Source organism: Rhipicephalus sanguineus, chromosome 1, assembly GCF_013339695.2.
Source record: "Rhipicephalus sanguineus isolate Rsan-2018 chromosome 1, BIME_Rsan_1.4, whole genome shotgun sequence".
Lineage (NCBI taxonomy): Eukaryota > Metazoa > Arthropoda > Arachnida > Ixodida > Ixodidae > Rhipicephalus > Rhipicephalus sanguineus.
Window position 1 is genome coordinate 165,036,975 of NC_051176.1, and position 18,213 is coordinate 165,055,187.

At 46.9% G+C, this 18,213-nt stretch overlaps 1 protein-coding gene across 2 annotated transcripts in view; it reads left to right on the plus strand.

The window, feature by feature from the left end:
- LOC119401541 (protein NDNF-like) overlaps positions 1–18,213 on the plus strand; it is a 202,419-nt gene that overhangs the window by 78,489 nt on the left and 105,717 nt on the right. The window contains exon 2 of one of the 2 annotated variants that reach the window (XM_037668433.2): positions 16,192–16,261. The exons of the other annotated variant lie outside the window; for it this stretch is intronic. The gene's annotated coding sequence lies outside the window, so the exon portion shown is untranslated. The remainder of the gene's footprint in view (positions 1–16,191; positions 16,262–18,213) is intronic. 2 annotated transcript variants of the gene reach the window in all.

Here is an 18,213-nt window from a genome sequence, read left to right on the forward strand (position 1 = left end):
CCATACCAACTAGCCCAGTTCTCGACCTTGCTATGGAATAGTTCCTTCCGTCTTGAGAACATACGCGGCCAGCAAAATTGTCAGCCTACACGGTGGTTTTCGCTAAGATGGACACGCCTTCCGGAATCTAACAAGGATTTTCGAAATCCGTATCAAAGCCCATGAATGACCGAGATGCCGCCCGTGCTAAGCGAAAAAAAAGCAGGCATGAATTTCGCCCTTTTTTTTAAGTACGTTTGCCGGCGCGCAGACCTATTGGCGTGCTTTGTGTGTTCGCTCTTTAATGTCTCTGAAGTTGTGGCGATGTTTCCGAAGGAATTAACATTGACGTGCGCGTTGTTTGACACAGCTCTTATTCACGCCGGTTGCTAGGTAGAGGTGAATAAAAAGTGGCAAAGGGTCGCCCAAAGTAGAGCCTTTCAGAGCAGAGTCTTAGTTGAATGGCCGATATATATATATATATATATATATATATATATATATATATATATATATATATATATATATATATATATATATATATATATATATATATATATATATATATATATATACCGATGAGGAAGGTGCAGGGAGTTTACAGGTATTCAAACATCTGGTTTGCTACCTACACAAGGGGAAAAGGGAAACAAAAATGGAAAGACGAGCGGAGAGAAAAGGCAGGCGTGCAAGGATATGAGATAAAAGAAAAGGTGAGGAACGGGAGTACTTATTATGGTCTGTCTAATGGGCCCCTGTCACGTAAAAAATTCAATAGAGTCTTGATAGAATTCCGGTTGCGACGACAGTTGAGGTCGGCGTACCAAGACTGTCTGTTGAGTAGCAGTTTTCCTTTATAGTAACGACGATTGAAAACAGGACGTTGGTCGGATGGACGGATTGAAGACACAGCGCTTACCGTAAATATAATACCGAATGAACGAAACCAACTACAGTATATTTTTTTTTCTAGTGAAGAAAAATATGTATATGATAAGGATAGTCATGATGGCTGCAACAGACACCGACGTAATGGGGTTCACAATTAAAAAAAAAAAAAGGCAGCTTCGCAATAGTGGTGCCAGACTTCAAGGAAGTGTGAAGCTGGGCGCCAGTCTCCGTCTCTCTTGTTTTTTTCTCTCTTTCTTTCTTCCTCTCTTTCTTTCTTTTTCTCTGTTGTCTCTGTTTTTTCTAGGTCCTTTTGTCTCTGTTTACTTCTATTTCTTTATTTCCTTCTTTCTTTCTCACTCTCTATTTATCTCTGCCTCTTCCTCTCTATCTCTTTCCTTGATCCTTTCTCTTTGTCTTTCTTCCCTTTCTTGCTCTCTGTTTCTCTATTTCTCTTTCTGTGCTATATGCTCTACTATCTCGCCTCCTCATTTCCCTCCTCCTCACTCTCGCTTCCCTTTCCCACCCCCCTGCTATACTATAATATACAAGGCTATATGCTATGCGTGCCTGGATAGCCGCGTGGTTAGGACGCACGCCTTCGGATCGCGGGTACGTGGGTTCGACTCCCGTCTCGCCATGAAATTTCTCGCCAAGAATTTCTCTCTTTTTCTTCCTTTCTATCTCTTTCTTTCTCTCTCTCTCTCTGTACTCGTTCTCTCGCACATCATAGTTATTGCATCCCAAGCCGGACTAATCGGTGCACGTGTTCTGGGAGCGAAGCAGAAGATGAAGAAGAGGACAAAAAGGAAGAAGAGAACGAAGAGAGCGCGTGTCAGTTCATCATGATGATAGATTTCGGTCGCCGACTAACGGCATAACAAGAAACTTAACAGCTCTGCCGGATAAAAAAAAAGCGAAGAAAACTTTGACTAAGCTTACAGCGCGTGCCTTGCATTCGTAAGTTGCATATTGTGTGACATGAAGAGGCTCATAACCATTATAAACGAATTTCGCTTCAACGCTTAGGCTTTCCATGTGTGTGGTATTTGTTATGGCAACTGTATAAACGTGCTCCTTGCGCAAACGATATGTGTTAACGCGCATTCTTTCTATGAACATCATGCTGTATTACTTCTGGCAAGCGGCGCCAGTTATCGCCGTTGTCGTTATTATAGTTGTATAAGGCCGCTCCACTGCCGCTTCCGTGTGTCTTTCGAGTCGGCAAACTTCAATGTAAACCGACCACCGCGTTTCCACTGGCAGGCTAAAGTCGCTATCGTCGAAAGCAATGCACGCGTCTTTATACAGCGTCATTCAGATGAGAGACGAAATGACAGCGCGAAGTGAAACAGCATAAAAGTATTTTTTGTGCGGGAACGTCTCTGACATTTCTAACGTTTCTGTGCGCGATCGACTTTTGTTCAACGTCATAACAAGGGTCGCTTTTGGGTCGCGAAAGTATCACCAGCAAGCTTGCGGGGCGGCTGCTCGTTAAAGCTCCAAGATGACAGCCTCGCTATTCTTTCGTGCTCCAAAAAGCGGAGCGAAGGAGGACAGAAAACCGAAGCTTCTTGGCAGTTAAAGTAGAACCGGCAGCGTAGTCACAAAAAGAACAAACAAACAATAAAACAAACACCCTCGAAAGCGACGAAGTTGACAGACACGCCGTTAAGGCATTTAGTGAACCCGCTGGTGACCAACAAACATAATGACAGGGAATGTCAATACGGCTGTTTGCTTAAGTCAGCATGAAGTAAGACGCTCGTTTACGGGCACAGCTCTCATGAAATATCCCAGCGTATCGACTATATCGAGCACATAACTGAAGCCAGCCTGTGCCGCATTAGGATGGGTAAACGTCTGCATTACATTTGTCAGTAAAGACTTACGATGTACGTTGTTGGCTGTAGATGTTTTAATAAGAATCCTCTTTGTTATTTTACTTGCAATAATTTAATATTTAGATAATTCTTCATTTTTATTTATCGCTTCATTGTTACTGCTTCTACATTTTTTACTCAGTACTTGCGCCCCTTTCAATGTTGTTCAGAGAGATACGCGCACCGGACGTATACGCCGCGGCTATTGCGAATGCCCCTAAAGCCTGTTTCACATGCAGCGATTTTGCTCCAAGAGCGGAGCGGCTGCCGTCGCGGAAGCCCAAAAACAGGTTTTTTCGAGCGACCAGTGGACGCGCGATGGAGATCGCCGGAGTTGGAAAAATTCGCGAGCGGCAGAGCGGCTGCCCAAGGTCAACCAATGGGGGAGCAGTGACGCGGGGAGCACGTGACCGTAGGGATGGAGTCGAGAGCAGCCGCGCGCGCCGGGAGGAACTCGCTCCGACTCGGTTTGCTAGCAGACGACATTCGCTGCAACGAGCTGGCAGTGTAGAAAACGCCGTTCTTTTCCTTTTGTTGTTCTTTACTGCGCTTCCATCAAAGCAGACAAATCGTTTGCACGTGTCATTTTGTTCTTTTGTATTTTTATCGAATCGTGACACCAACATAGGTCCGCACAGGGGGAACCTACGACACTCCGCACTTGTTCGCAGTAGACGTTTCAGTTTTTTTTTTTTTACTACTCTGGTGCAGCACGTTCGAACAGTTTACTGTTTTCTTTTCCTTTTTTTTTTTTTTTAGTGGTCACGTACCCCGAAGACGACAAATGCCGCCGCCACTTTACTGCAGAATGCCCATAGGCAAAAAAAAAAAAGAGACGAGCTCCTTCACAAACCCACAATGTCGTCGACTGGGCCGCTTGCATCCGGTTGCCGGCCCATACGGCGCACCAGCGCCTTGCGGCATTCGAGAGCAAAGCCACCGAAAGCCCTGTGAAAGCTTAAAACCCCCAAAACAAATTCTTTCTTTCGCTTTTCCATGGCCAAGTGTATGGGCGTGCAACATGACTTGCGTGGTAAAAAAAGAAAGCTGGAACAGAAATAAACGTGACTACTGAAGTTGTTTAATTGCACTCTGATACACTGCACATTTTCATCATTCAAGGTTTAGGCGCTTGAAATTTGATCACCGAAGTAGAAGGCTCGTGAAACTTGCAACCCAAGCGCACCAAAACAAGCGAGCCCGGAGAAAGGAAACCCGCGGATAACGGGCGCTTCCCACAACCATCACTGCGCATCGCAGAGGCGCGCGCCGCGCAAGAGCGGTGCATGTGAAACGAAGCCGCGTCCGAGCGTCCTGCTGCCGCTCGATCGCTGCGGGCCCCGCCGCTCGGTCGCTCGCATGTGAAACAGGCTTAAGGTTCCGGTTTGCGTGTACGCATGGTGTTCAACGGTAGAGCAAGATAAATTAGTGGAAAAACATGGGGACGTTAACTGAAACGAACACATCTCACTTGATTCATTATGCTGGTTGAACGCTTAGGAGACAAACAAAGTATGCGGGCACATCAAAGTCGTTCTAATATCAGCCACTTGATCAGCCAACCCTCCATGAATATCGCCTGCTATAAAAGCAGCCGATGGCTGTCTAAATGGGCTATACCGGTATCGAGAAATATTCACTGTGGGGTGTATGTTAAGGACAATGGCAAGGAAGGTCTTCGATAGTATCCTGGTTGTCACAGTCGTCACAAGCAGGACTGTTGATTACTCTGACGATAAAAACAAAGGATTCTGAAAAAAAAAAGAATACGCTAACCCACAGCCTGTAGAGCCGATTGTTTCGATTCGGCTTATAGTCAAGATGGGAGATGGACTCGAAGAGGGGAAATGCAGACGTGTGCGCTGGAAACTAAGCGTGTTCCATAAAGAATGAGTCACGTCAGTGGCAAACAGGCGAAGTTTCTCTCCTGAATCTGTTCTTGACAGCGAGATGACTGAGTTCCTTCGTGGCCTATAGATGAGTATACGGAGCGGCTTCATCACCAAATTCCTCGTCCGTTAATGCAACCGGTAATACTGCCTGTCAGAAAAAGGTACGAGGTTGGCCTGTTGGCAGCGATGTTGAATGGTATTAGAAGCGCGAGCGAGCGATCCGACTTGTGCTCTGGGGGCTTCTGTATCCGGGACAGGATAGTTGTAGGCAGTTGCAATGATTTTTGCTGCTGACACCTAACGGTAAAAAAAAAAGTAAACTGGAATTTCACGTGACAAACCCACAATGTGATCACAAGGCACGCCGTGACGCCGTAGCGTGAGGCCCCTGATTGATTTTGATCACATAGGTTCGTTCCCGCACACCTAAATCAAGTACGTGCACCTAAATCGAAGTATTTCTCTTTTTTTTTTTGTATTTAGGCTCCATGGAAACATGGCCGCAGTGGCCGGGAATAGAACCTGCGTCTTCGAACCTGACCCATACCATGGCAATACACGCAGAATTACAACTGTCTCTGCATGGCTGCATGCTTTCAAAATGTAACAGTGATCTATTCCTCCCACCTCCATTACCACCTGCGTGTATGTTCATTCCAACAAGCACCAGCCGAAGCAGTATAAGGCTTACTGCGCAGTGCATTTTGCCAGCTATCGCTTCGCTGCGCGCGTTACGGGCGAAACAATTTTTCGTCGCTGCCACGATGACAAGAAGACGTCGGCGCGAATGCAGTGCGTCGCGTCTTCTTGTCTCATGTAAAGGAAGCGCACTAAATTCCTATAGAATTATTGAGATTACATTTTCGGGGAAAACGAGTTGGTTGCAGCGAATTCGTGCACACGGTATGACGTTACATTGTAACAGCCAAAGTAGCACTTAACATAATCAGCATTCAGTCGCTCCGCGAGCACGACTGCGCATTAAGCTGGTGATCCGATCCGTCTTGTGAATCCGTGTTTACGAACAGGCTGCGGTTAATCCGAACATTCCGCTGTCACGGGCTACACGAGGACGCCAAAGGAAACTTCGTAATACACAGGGCAGTGCGGGCAGCAATCAATCAGCCAGTATAAGCCAAGAGACGGAGTATATCTCTTTCGAGAACGCCCCTCCTTGCTAAGCTGGCAAGTTCGTCGCCGGAGCGGCCGCACTGCGAAGCTTGAGAGAACCGACATCGGCGAACCGGCGAAGGAAGATACAATGAAACAAAACAGAAAATAAAGAAAGTAAGCAAACGTTCAGCAAACGCTCTTTAACGGCATTTGTCGCTGACACTCGCGATCAACGTTGTGGCGGCTATAACGTGGACACACCTCCGCGTAGGCTCATTTAGGTCGCGCCCAAAACGTGCCGTCTGCCATGCCGCAGTCGCGCCTTGACCGATGGCACGCTGCTTAGGCCGATAGCTTCGATATACAGGCAACACGCGGCCTTTCGCGCTGAGTGAATGTGTACGCGACGAGTGTAATTGGCGTGTGTGCAGATACTGTGCCTATCTCAATCTTTGTGGACTACTTGTTCGTCTAATTTTTTCCGCGTGTTGGCTCGCGCCGTGGAAACTAAGGCCTGAATATGGCTAGCCCGGCCAATGTAGGTGGTGAAACATTTCACGCCTTCGGACTGCTATATGTTTTATGTGTTCGCGTGCAGGAGATTCTTAGGCTTGTGCTTACAGCTCACCCAAATAGTAATAGTAATAATAATAATAATAATAATAATAATAATAATAATAATAAACCATGATATTATTATGGGTGACGCCGTACTGAAGGGCTTCAGAAATTTCGACCACCTGGAGTTCTTTAACGTGCACCGGCCTAAATCTAAGTACACCGGCCGCAAGCATTTTCGCCTTCATCGAAACTGCGGCTGCCGCGAAGCTCACCAATGAGAGGGTTCCGTTTCGTTTTACCGTTTTGACGCAGATGTAGGCTATTCGACAAAAGAAACTAGTAAAAGGTTATTATTAATCCAGGAACTCCCCGGGTAACCAAATTGAAGGAGCAGAATTCCGCTATATGACGCATGTCACAGGTGATCTTTTTTTTTAATTTATGCATGTAACAAAAAGCTACGCTCCGTATATAGACTGCAACTTAATAATAATAATTTCTGAAGTTCTACGTGACAAAACCACGGTATGATTACGAGGCACGCCATAGTGGGGGACTCCGGATTCAATTTCGACAACCTGTGTTTCTTTAATGCATCTAAATCTAAGAGCACGAATGTTTTTTAACGCGAAAGTGTTTTATGCCGGGGTCTACCAAGACTTTCATGACGTATTTCCGTCACGGAAATACGTCAGAAAAAAGCACACGATCAGATGGCAAAGAAAAAAAGTAGAAGAAAAAAGTTCCGTGAACGGGAGTTGAATGTACGATCTCTCGATCCGCAACGATAGGAAAGAGGCGCTCTAACCACTGCACCATGGTCACACACTGCAGGAGGCTTCACGAACGCGCCTTTTATCTCTCACTGTAACGCCGCTTTAGAGTGGCAGAAAATAGCCCACTTGCTCGGTCTCTCCGAATCGATGTACTCTAGGGCACAACGCAGAGCCGTAAGTTTTGCCGCGGATGCCACGAACAGCTTAAGTACGGAATTCTCAAGGTTCATCACCGCGTCAAAGAAAAAGGCCACGAGGTTGACTTTCAGTGGCTACCTGGTCATTACGGGATCAGTGGCAATGTTTCCGCAGACAATGCTGCTCGCACATCTCATCAAGAAGCGACCACCGTTCCGATTCCTCTTTCTAGAACAGACGCTGCAAGGCGGCTTCGTCACCTGGCACGTAGTCCCTGTTTGGCGGAGTGGAACATGCCAAGTATAAGACGTACGAGACTCCACCAAATAAACCCTACGCTGGAACTCTGACCTCCATCCGGACTTCGTCGACGTGAAGCTTCGCTTCTTTGTCAACTTTGGTTGGGAGTTGCCTTCACGAAGGCATACACAACATTAATTGGAGTGACCGACAGTGCGACATGCGAGATCTGCAGCACTGAGGAAGACATTGATCATCTGATATGCCGCGGCCCTCGATTTCCCTCTGAAAGACGAACTCTTTCTGATGCGATGCGACGATTGGACGATAGGCCGCTCTCCGTGCAGATGCTGCTGGTGCACCGTCCCCATCGCTCGTCCGCCCACAAGACAGTTAAAGCAATTTTGTGCTTTTTAAGGACTACGGGCCTTTTTGAACGCTTGTGACTATTGCACAGTGCCACCGCGACATACGTGTCCGCACATTTATTGATCATTTCCTTTTTTTTTCGCTTCCCTCTCTCTCTCTCTCTCCCATCTTTCCACTCCCCTTCCCTTTCCCCCGCCGTAGGGTAGCCAACCGGACTGCTGCCTGGTTAACCTCCCTGCCTCCTCCCTTTTGCATGGCCTCCGCTATTAGCTCCGACAACGCGCCGTTGCTACGGCCGTCCCATTCGGCGCGTTTCCAAAAGAAGCGTAATTTTGTCAACGCCTTACACCGCGAGGTGGCGGCTTTAGCCCAAGCCTCGCTCATAGCATCCATCTATATTAAGAAATAGCTCTGCGACACTCGCCTAGCTGTCACACCGCGTTCCCAGCTCGAACCGTGAGTAATCACGGCCAGACTATAGAGGCGAGACACGACGGGCGCCGCGTTTCCTGTCACGTTTCTAGACCAGCCGTGGTGGGATCCTTCTGTTAACTCTCTAACATTCCGCGACCTTAGCCGAAGCTCAGTAAAGAAACTCAGCGTCCAATAACCGACGCTCTTCTGACTGCCACACCGCTCTCTCTGATTACGCTCTCCCCGTGCGAATGGAACGGACCGAGCAACACTAGCAACGGCGCGTTGCCGGAGCCAATCTCGGAGGCCACGAGTAATGCATCACGACACTAACGAGCACCGACTGTGAGCGTTTCGGTAGTCTCAGGGTGGCGGAGGCTTTCGCTGCAATATTGTAGAAAAGTCTATGGTCGGTGAAATGCGGTGTCCATGGTGATTTGATTCGGTGACGATGCAGTTACGCGATTCACCTTTCGCGTCAGCATGTGACGCCTCTTCACCATCGTAGGGCCGCTTCCAATTGGACTAACAGTGTTTCTCCGCCGCCTAATGTTTCGAGTGAACTGGCACCGATTACTAGGGAGCGCACACCTTGCCGTTTCTCTCCTCAAATGACGATCTTTGAAAGAGTGCATGTCGAGTTAGCGTTTATTATGTGTATGTTGAAGCCATCTTTGCGCGGGATTCACCATTAGCTGTGTCCAGGTGTATGTTAACTGCTAGAGCTACCACAAAGGTTTAATCATGTTCATGGACGTTAGTCGTCGGGATGGAGATGTGCCACCAGGCGTCAACGCGTGCGCGTCCACATGAAGCGGTGCTATAGCTGCCAAACACCAATAGACATTCTGCAAGCTCTCGTATATCAATATATGTATAATAACATTCAACTACTGCGAGGACACATTGCACTTCCGTGTCATACCGATTCCTATGACGGAGGTATCAACCATGTTTTTTTTTTTTAATTTTGCCTCCATCGAGATGCAGCCGCCGTGGCATAGAACCCGCGCCCTCGAGCTTAGTAGACTATGAGCTGGTACTGCCTGTACTACAATAGACAGATACACACGGCGCTTTTCCATCATACGCAGAATCTACCAGCTAATAGTTCTGTTTGTTCCTACGAAAAATGAGAAGTTGTAGAACACATACTCGTAGTTCGGGCTTGGTTCCGTGACTGTGATTGATATGATGTTGTCTGCTCCAATATGGTGCTCACTTTTCGTCAATAACTTAGCAAGCACTCGAAAAAAATATAGAAAACAAATGTGAAGTGCAGTGCCTGCATCGTCGCCGTTGATTAATTTAGTTAAACGGAGCAAGTACGACTATTATTTTTGATAGACTCAAACTTTGAATGCGTCATTACTCTCTCGGCTATGCTTTTTATCATTATGACTCTTATCCTCAGTGAAAACGTAGCATTGACAGTCGTCAAAATGCGCTGGCAGCATCGCTGATGATTTTCGTCAGAGGATTGCCTTCGCAGTTATAAAGAACTACACCGGAGGAGCTCTGTCTCTGGAATGCGCGCCGAACGTGAATCGCCTTCCGTATACGTGCACTGCACACGGTACCAGTGCGCGCAGTGCAAGTCAAACTTCCGTCGTGCCGAGTAATTGGATTCATTTGAATTCCCTCACTTTTTTTTTCTTTTTCATCGAGCGATACCGTCGTAGCGTCCTATATTTAAGACGGCGCGCCCAGACAGAACGTAGAGTAACGCGTAAATAAACGAGAGGCGACGGCGTCAGATTTTCTCCTGTCGAATAAATGCCAGAAAATCTGAATCCAGTCTATAAATCAGGCAAGAAGGGAACACTGAGAGGAAACGGCGAGCGGTCTACGCCGCGATCATCATTCGTAGAGGCTCTCGGGACGTCCCGCATTGGCGCAATTCACTCGCCTGCGGAACTGAGAGAAAGAAAAGCTTGTCTCTCTCTCTCTCCTTTTCTTTATTTTTTTTCTCTCCTTTTGAGAATGTCACTCGCGTCCGCCGTCTGCTTCTGTGCGCGAAAGGGACACCCGAGAAAAGAAAGCGCAAATCCGGTCTGCACGAAGACGTCCGTCTTGCTCCGGTTCGTTCGGGCGGCGAGCGTCGCTCGCGAGAACGACGACAAAAAAGACTCGCTCAGAGCAAACAAACGAGAGTAAGGAAGAAGGAAATCCGGTAAAAATAAAATGATTCGAAAAAAACATGCGGAGAACGGGAGACGAGACGCCCGGTGTGTATAAGCGTCTCGAGACGGACGCTGCTGGCGCTGCGCTTGAGGTCGCGGGTATATACGCCTAGGTGAGAGAGCTCGCCTTCATATACACGCGCGCGCGTTGAGATGCCGCCTCCTTCAAAGACGCGTTGTGTCCTCGCTTTTCCCGCCACTGGGCTGCCTGGCGCGTAGACATAGCCGGGCACACCGCGGACCTGTGAGCGCCAAAATAACTGCGCGAAAATGTCGCATCCTGCAGGGTTCGCGCTTTCTGATGCGCCCACTCTCAGCGGTATATACCTTTCATGCTGTGTATGGAGGACATATATATTTCATGGAACTGTACATGCCCCACGGATGTGGTGTTCGCCGCGAGCGCGCGGTAAATCAATGCCTTCTTGAAGGACAGCGTCCTACCTAGTGGCCGTGGTGGCAACCACACGCGCAGTTCTGGGTGGTAGACCTGACGAGCGCAAACGATCGCATGCTTCAACTGTTTCAGCGCAGTAATGCCACGGGCCCTCGTCATTGCGTTTTGCCATTTCGTGCGTAGTGCTTACGTGCACGTTTCAGTGTGTTTCGCAAGCCAGATATAGGTATGTGTATAGATATGTGGATCTCAGCAGGAGATGACGACAGACGCCAAGCGACGTGGGAATGGCCCCGACTAACCTGAGCAGCAAAGACGACAGTATACACAATAGCCGTGCTGACATTCAAGTTTTATGTTATTAATTTTACTTCGCGCCGCATCTGAAAAGGCATATCAACGAATGACATAGTACGGGTAGATATAGTCAATGGACCATTGTAATTCCGGTACCGAAGTTTCTTCCGGCTCTATAGCGCTTTTGTTTAGTTTTGTTCAATTTTGTTTAATTTTGATATCTCAATGACGAATCTGGGAAGCACCTTTCCGTGCATAATACCGCACGTTCGATCATTTATACGGTGTAGGTTTTGTCAGTTAGAAAACACACCGTGTGTAACGTGGCCACCGTTCCAACTGGTGGTGCCATGTGAGCCGGAGCCGTGGGAACTTTGCAGCCAGTGCGGGCTTTTCGTTTCACTTATTTCATTGATTCCACCTTTAGGGGATAGAGGCATTGTATAAGGCGTGTCATACATCAGTACAGGGAGGTGAAATATTTCTATTGTACTTGATTACTTTCGGTTGCAGCGCAAATCTTGCTGCGAGTGGCACTGCAAGGTTTTCGGCTGCCAGCGGCTGCCAGCTCTTACGCTGGACAAGACTGCAGCCACTTTTTATACCTGTCATACACGTTCTAGTGAAATCGTGTTCTGCATGCGAATAAACAATGCATGCCTTAATAACATTTGCTTTTAATAATATTTGCAGCATAGAAATTCAGGCGTGACTTACATCTTTGCGGCCGCAAAATATTATCACCCATCAAAAATGGGACAGGAAGACGTGTAGATCCTCGATACTTTTGTTTGGTTGCCGTTCTTAATTCATGTAAACAGAACCTGTTTTCATGTTTTGCTGCGAACTATAGGTGCGCTGATGGACCGAGCGCTCACTTGTCCTGGCTAACCTCCCTGTCCTATGCCTGTGGTTATCCCTCCTTAGAGATAGACGCCTGTTTCAGAATTGATTTCACTGTGGATTCCATGGGCAAGTTGACTGACGAAACACGTGCGTATTTTTCCGCGTCTTTTACTTAAATCGAGAGCATTGCGCTTTGTATTTTGCGGACTAGAGTGAAACATCACGCTATACTGTCGTTGCGTGTCAACTGTACAGGTATGCTAGAGAGTAGATGATATTGTGTTAACATCATCCGTCCGGCTCCGCATGGCCCAATATTTTTAAGTGTTATTCTCGAAGGAATATTTTTCTTTCTAAATTCGTTTCATGGAAGCCACTTACCCCACTCAGCTTCTCAGTATCAAATACAGCTTGTCTAGCATTTAAATTTACTAACAGGCAGAATAAAAAGTAGAGGTATTCAAAAGATGGCGGACACGTAAAGAAAAGCAGTGGATCTTGAAAACAAGCAAGTCAAGTCGTTTGGTCAAGCGTGAATTTTCTATTACGAAAGTAAACAGTCAATGGGTCCCTACAGCTAACGCTAAGGAGATCGCAGATGAAAGTCTATATGCTCTGCCAGGCTTTCTTGATTCACTTTATTGTACGTTAATTCAGTTTAAATTCACTTTGAATTCACTTAAATTTGCACTCCTAATGATTAGGTATAGTTACATCTGTGTTTAACGTCAGACGAGAATTTCGGTACCATTAGTGTTCACGATGCCGCGGGACTACGCTGCCGGAAGTCAGATTTTTCGACCGATGGGCCATTTAATGTTTTCACCTTGAATAAGTCCGTGGCTTTGCCCCGATAAACTGTGATGTGCGGTAACAGCCGTACGGGAGTTTTTTAAGGGCGAAGCTCCTTAAAGCGGCACTCGTTCGCCCCCGTCGTAGTGCGTAACCAGTCTTAACGCTAGTACCAGATCTTGACCTCCAAGGTGGTGCCGATGGGAGAATTCTCCTGTGCGTTGTTGAACAATAAAAAATTCGCAGCGTGCGCGTTAACTAAAAGCCGAATTCTTCTGTCTCTCATTCCCCATTAACAGCCATTGGCATGTTCCAGTAGGAAACGTTAGTAGAACTAGAAGTGTAAGTGTTAGCTAAAAGCCGACTTCTTCTGTCTCTCATTCCCATTAGCAGCCATTGTTTACCTCCAAGGTAGTGCCTGGTGAGATTTCTCCTGTGCGTGATTAAACAATAAAAATTTTGTTCAAAACGCCGTTGATTGATGAAATAAACCAACGAAAGACGCCAGATGTTTTCTAAAAGCAAAACGAAAAGACGTCAGATGTTTCTAAAGCAGAACGAAAAGATGCCAGCTGCTTAACGAAAGACGCCAGATGTTTTCTAAAGCAATGGTTTTCTAAACAATTAAAATTCACAGCGTACATGCAAAATTAAAGTGAGCTGCAAGTTGTCATAACTCTCATCGAACCTTTAGTATAAACCCGCCCAATCTCACGTCGGTGATGATGTACTGGGCAGAATTCACGGAAGATTCACGGTTTACCGATGAACCTCCGCAGCTTCGCCCACTCATCATCATTCACTCCGTGGATATGCTGTGATTTTTTTGTTGTTGTTTTTTGTAGGTAATAAAGGCGTTCCAATGTATAAGTTTTACGAGCTCTTTACGTGTATTGCATGTTTGACGTCCGGCTTATTTGGAAAACAACATTCGGGTGTAAAGCACGTAGTGGTGCGTTTATTGAACAATGTATACGAACTTTAATTAACACGGATGCATATCGGTCGCTTCTCCTGGTTTACTTTTATTTGTATCCTTTCTTGTTTATATATATTTTCGCTTTTGTGCAATGTGTATGTGACCTTTGCGAAAACTGGGTATAGCTAAAAATGTCTGATCTCCTCAGTGTGTGAAATTATTAAACGAGAACAAACGAGGTAACCGCGCAACTACAGTGTTGGAAAATATGATGATAGATGTAAGACTAAGAAGTAGATTGACTGCAGCCTGTATGAAAGAATAAACGCTCGTAGAAGAATAAACTAGTTGATGTTGCAATGAAAGGTGAATCTGTGAACTTCATGAAAGTCGTGGAACATACAGCTGTGCCCCAGGCTTAGATGATTGGAGCCTATAGAAAGGAAGCGTATTCCAAGGCGGCAAAATGTTGGAGTCTCTAAAGCCGCGTATAACTCGAGCTACAATGTTCATTTGTGTACGATGTTCATTTGTGTGCGCGGTGTCATTGTTTATGTGCCTGCACCGCCGTGCCATTCGCTGAACCACTTGAGAGCCCCTTATATTGATAACTGATTATTTTTCGTCTGTTGCTTCGTCAGGGAGCGCGCACATCTTAAAGGCAACACTGAGGCTGTATGAGAAACGCCGAATCAGAGGTTTCGCTATTTACTTTGAAATACCTGCATTCATCTTCGTTCCCCCGAAGCACAACACGTGAGCACTTTTTTTATTGTTTTTCATTGATCCCCATTCAATATGTGGCTGACACGACAGCTAATCAATATAGGAACCTCGTGGACGGCAGCAGAATCTAACAGCCACAACTCGCCGCCCCTGAAATCGAGGCACACTAGATCATCGACTTCGCCTAAACAGCGCATTCATATCTACTTGTGCCGACTTGGTTTGATTGCCAACCCATATTGCGGTAACTTTGGAGCGTCAGAAACAGCAGAATATTCATCGTTGGTTGTAATGCCCAGGCTTGCAGAGACAAAATAACTTGTTGCCACAGTAGACTGGACTCAGTTTACCAAGCACCACTATATCTCGCGAAAATACTAGTCCGTGTGTCCTCGTGACAGCAACGTCAAGCTTTAACATTTATTTTCGCGTTCCTCGAAGACGTTAGCTTAATTCACATGCGTCGACCTTTCTTTGTCAACGACATCACATTCGTCTCAATCGTTGATAGTTGAACGTATATTTTCCTTTCTTTCTCGCCCTCCTGCTGGGTTTTTCTTTCTCCGATTTCCTTTTCTCTGCAGAGTGGCGCGTAGGCGCCTGCATATACGTACACTGGCAGAATTTTCTGCGTTTTAGCAAAGCTGCCTTTTTCTACCTCTCTCTTTCACCGCGGCAGATATATTTTGTATATTTCGTCTGTTTACGCTACTATGATAACCGGAACCAAGGTGAGCTCGAACGTGTTTCTTATTGTAAATTGTAAACAATAAAAAAAGAAAGAGAGAACGAAAATGGAAAAGTGATAGCAAATGACTTATGATAGAGAGTAGGGAAAAAGTTCAAACACACAAAGGTTCATCGTGCCTCACGCTGCTATGAAATGATAGAAAAGGATGAGATCCCGCGACAAGGTTAACCAGATATTGTTTCTAATGGGCCATAGGGGCGCTGGGTAAGGGCATGCGTCGTTGAGAAAGTGAGGGTAAAAAAAAAAGATATGGGTAAAGTTTACATATTCGGCGAAGCCGCCCACGCCGTCTGCCTAACTAACGCGTAGTGTTGCTTCACTGGGAGGTCATTACGCATGTTTGCTTCTTCTTTCTGTCCATAGACGACGCGTTCCTCAGCTTCGAGAAAGAAAAAAACTGACCACTATGACTTTCCGTCGAGTACGTATTTCCCTTGTGCACTTTACAGCAGCACCAAACAGTGTCCATTGCGCGAACTTTTATGGACTGCAGGACTAAGTGTTCAAGCGAAAAAAAGTAAAATGCCTCCTGCACAACCCCTCTCAAGAGCAAAGCAGACCGCTTTTAACTCGGCCTTTTTTTCCCCCTCTTTGCTGCTATTGCAGTCGCTCTTGTTTTTGTTTTTGTTTTTCTTGCTTGTTTAGCTGACAACTTTTCCCTGAGAAAGACAAGCTGCGCTGAGGCCCCGAAAACGAAAAGATCTGAGGTAGCTAGACCGTATATATACTTTAGCAAATATAAATATCCGTCCGCAAACGCCATCAGCGTCTGCTGCATGTCTTTGCAGACTCCCTGCCTCCTCGGCTCTTGACTTTCTAGCAGACTGGAAGGAATGCCTTCGTTCTGACGAGAGAGCTTGCTCTTTCGCGCGCCTTCTGGTTATTTGTTCAGCCTGTTGTACTACCTGCGAGGCGCGCTCTAATAATTGGCGCCACTGGACATTTTCTTGTTTCTCCAATTCCCGATTCCTGAAACTATAACGGGCGCTGCTCACTTCATGTCGGGCCTTCCCCTCTCTGTTCGCAGGGCGCCAACGCCTCACCTGGAGCGTGCCGTGACAGCGCACGAGAAGGAGCAGCGTGCGGTCCGAGAAAAAGTAGGTTAAGCAGGGACTTAGAGACGCGCATTGAGACACACTCGCGAAGGGTGCGAAAGCAACAACAAAGCCGGAATCTGGACGCGCCGGCTCGTGCCGGCCTCCTCCGCGCGTGGCCGCGCGGCAGCGGAGCGCGCTCTGGTAGGAGAGCGGCCGCGCACAAAGGCGCAGAAAGCGTCTGGTTTAAATCCAGCGGGCCTATGTTTAGACCGGGCGGGAGACGGCCTCGCCTGCCTGCTGCGCCGGCCGTGGTGAAGCGAGATTCACAAGAACAAGAAGTGGTAAAGAGAGACAGAAAACGGGGGAGTGGGGACTTGCGGAACGCCTCTAACCGTACTGTACGCGCATCGCGTGTGAAGGTGCCTGAAGGGGGCACAGTGGCGTGGCACAGACGCCAAGGCAGCGAGCAAGGGCGCTACCCTGGCGTCGTGACCTCTGGTAGCACAACTCGCAGTGCACAATGCCTCAGAGAGCCATATGCCGGAGGCAGTCGAAACCAGGATCCACACGTGTGGTAGCCGAACCAGCGTGGCCCAGGTGACAGACACCGTTAACGTGCCTGGCCGCGGTGTTGTATCGTGCAAAGGAAAACAGTCGAGGTGTCATCGCTGCATGCACCGCAACCAGACCATAGCGTCCGATGTCAATTATGGTGTGTAACAGCTCAACAGGCCTTTGAGAAGCCCGAAGATGGCAGGCCGACTCCCCCACCCTTGTCGGAGCGTTCCTGACAGCGTCGTAGCAACTGCATGTATACCCTGTGTATTTTATCTCACAGAACACTCTTGACACCTGACGTGAAATGACAGGCCAATGCCCGTATTTTTGTAAAAATAAGATCTTACATCAGAATTGTATTTTAGAGTATTTTCTAGTCAATACTTAAGCTAGACACATCACTAGCGAAGGCAATGAGCCAATGTCAGGTACGAAAAACAACTTTGGAAATTCAGTCCCAGATCTCTGACAGATCTCAAAGACAGGCCCCAGGTCTCTCTGTCATATATAGCTCAGATCAAGAACCTTGGTCTGATGTGCGTACTAGAACGCACGTGTGCTCAAGCTGATGGGTCTCGCAGTGTTGCTTTTCAGACCGAGGTGGTGGTGAGAGCCGGTCACCTAGCAGCGTTGGACAGTGGCAGTAAAAATAATATTATTGATGTTCACTAAGCGACAGAATCTCTTCAGGCAACCATGACACGTTGGATGTGCCTGCGCCGGTAATAAAGAGCTATAGAAATGGATGACGCAAGTGCTTCGTGTACTCCGAGTGAACCTTCGGTTATGCACCAGTTAGTACCTGAGGATAAATACAATACCAACCACGTGCAAGGCCGATTGCGTCCGCTATAACTTCCCTTGCGGCCAGTTTTGTCACTGCACCGGATAAGCTTGACGATAAGCACGCAGTATATCTCGCATCATGACACTCTGGTCCCACTCCCGTAATCGGAACACATTCTTCAAGTTCTCAAGAACTGCGAAGCTGTATCATCCAACACAGTAGGAAAGAGAGAGAGATGTGCCTAGTACTGCGCTAATCAAGCACTTGTATCTTTCCTTGTGCGATGAAACTTTGGAACAAAAAAAAAAATAAAAGTTCGATGGATGCGTAAAATTTCAGCGAGCATATGGCTGTAATGTGTTCGATTTCGGACATCGCTGTGTCGAGTGCACTTCTATTTGAACGTGTGTCACTGTTCCCTCGTATGACTTATCTAGCTACATCTCTGCAAACAATGTAACAGTTAACAAAATGTAAGTGAGGACAGTACTATAGCTGAACAGCAAAATTCCCCACCGAAATATCTTTATTTCCCTTAAATGAAGCATTGATGGTCGCAGACTCCTTTCCGTATTTGTAAGCCAGATATAGTTCCTCTTGATGCTAGTTGGACAAGATGGACCCGTAAAATTATAGCTCTTACATAACTGATCGATCCTAGAATACT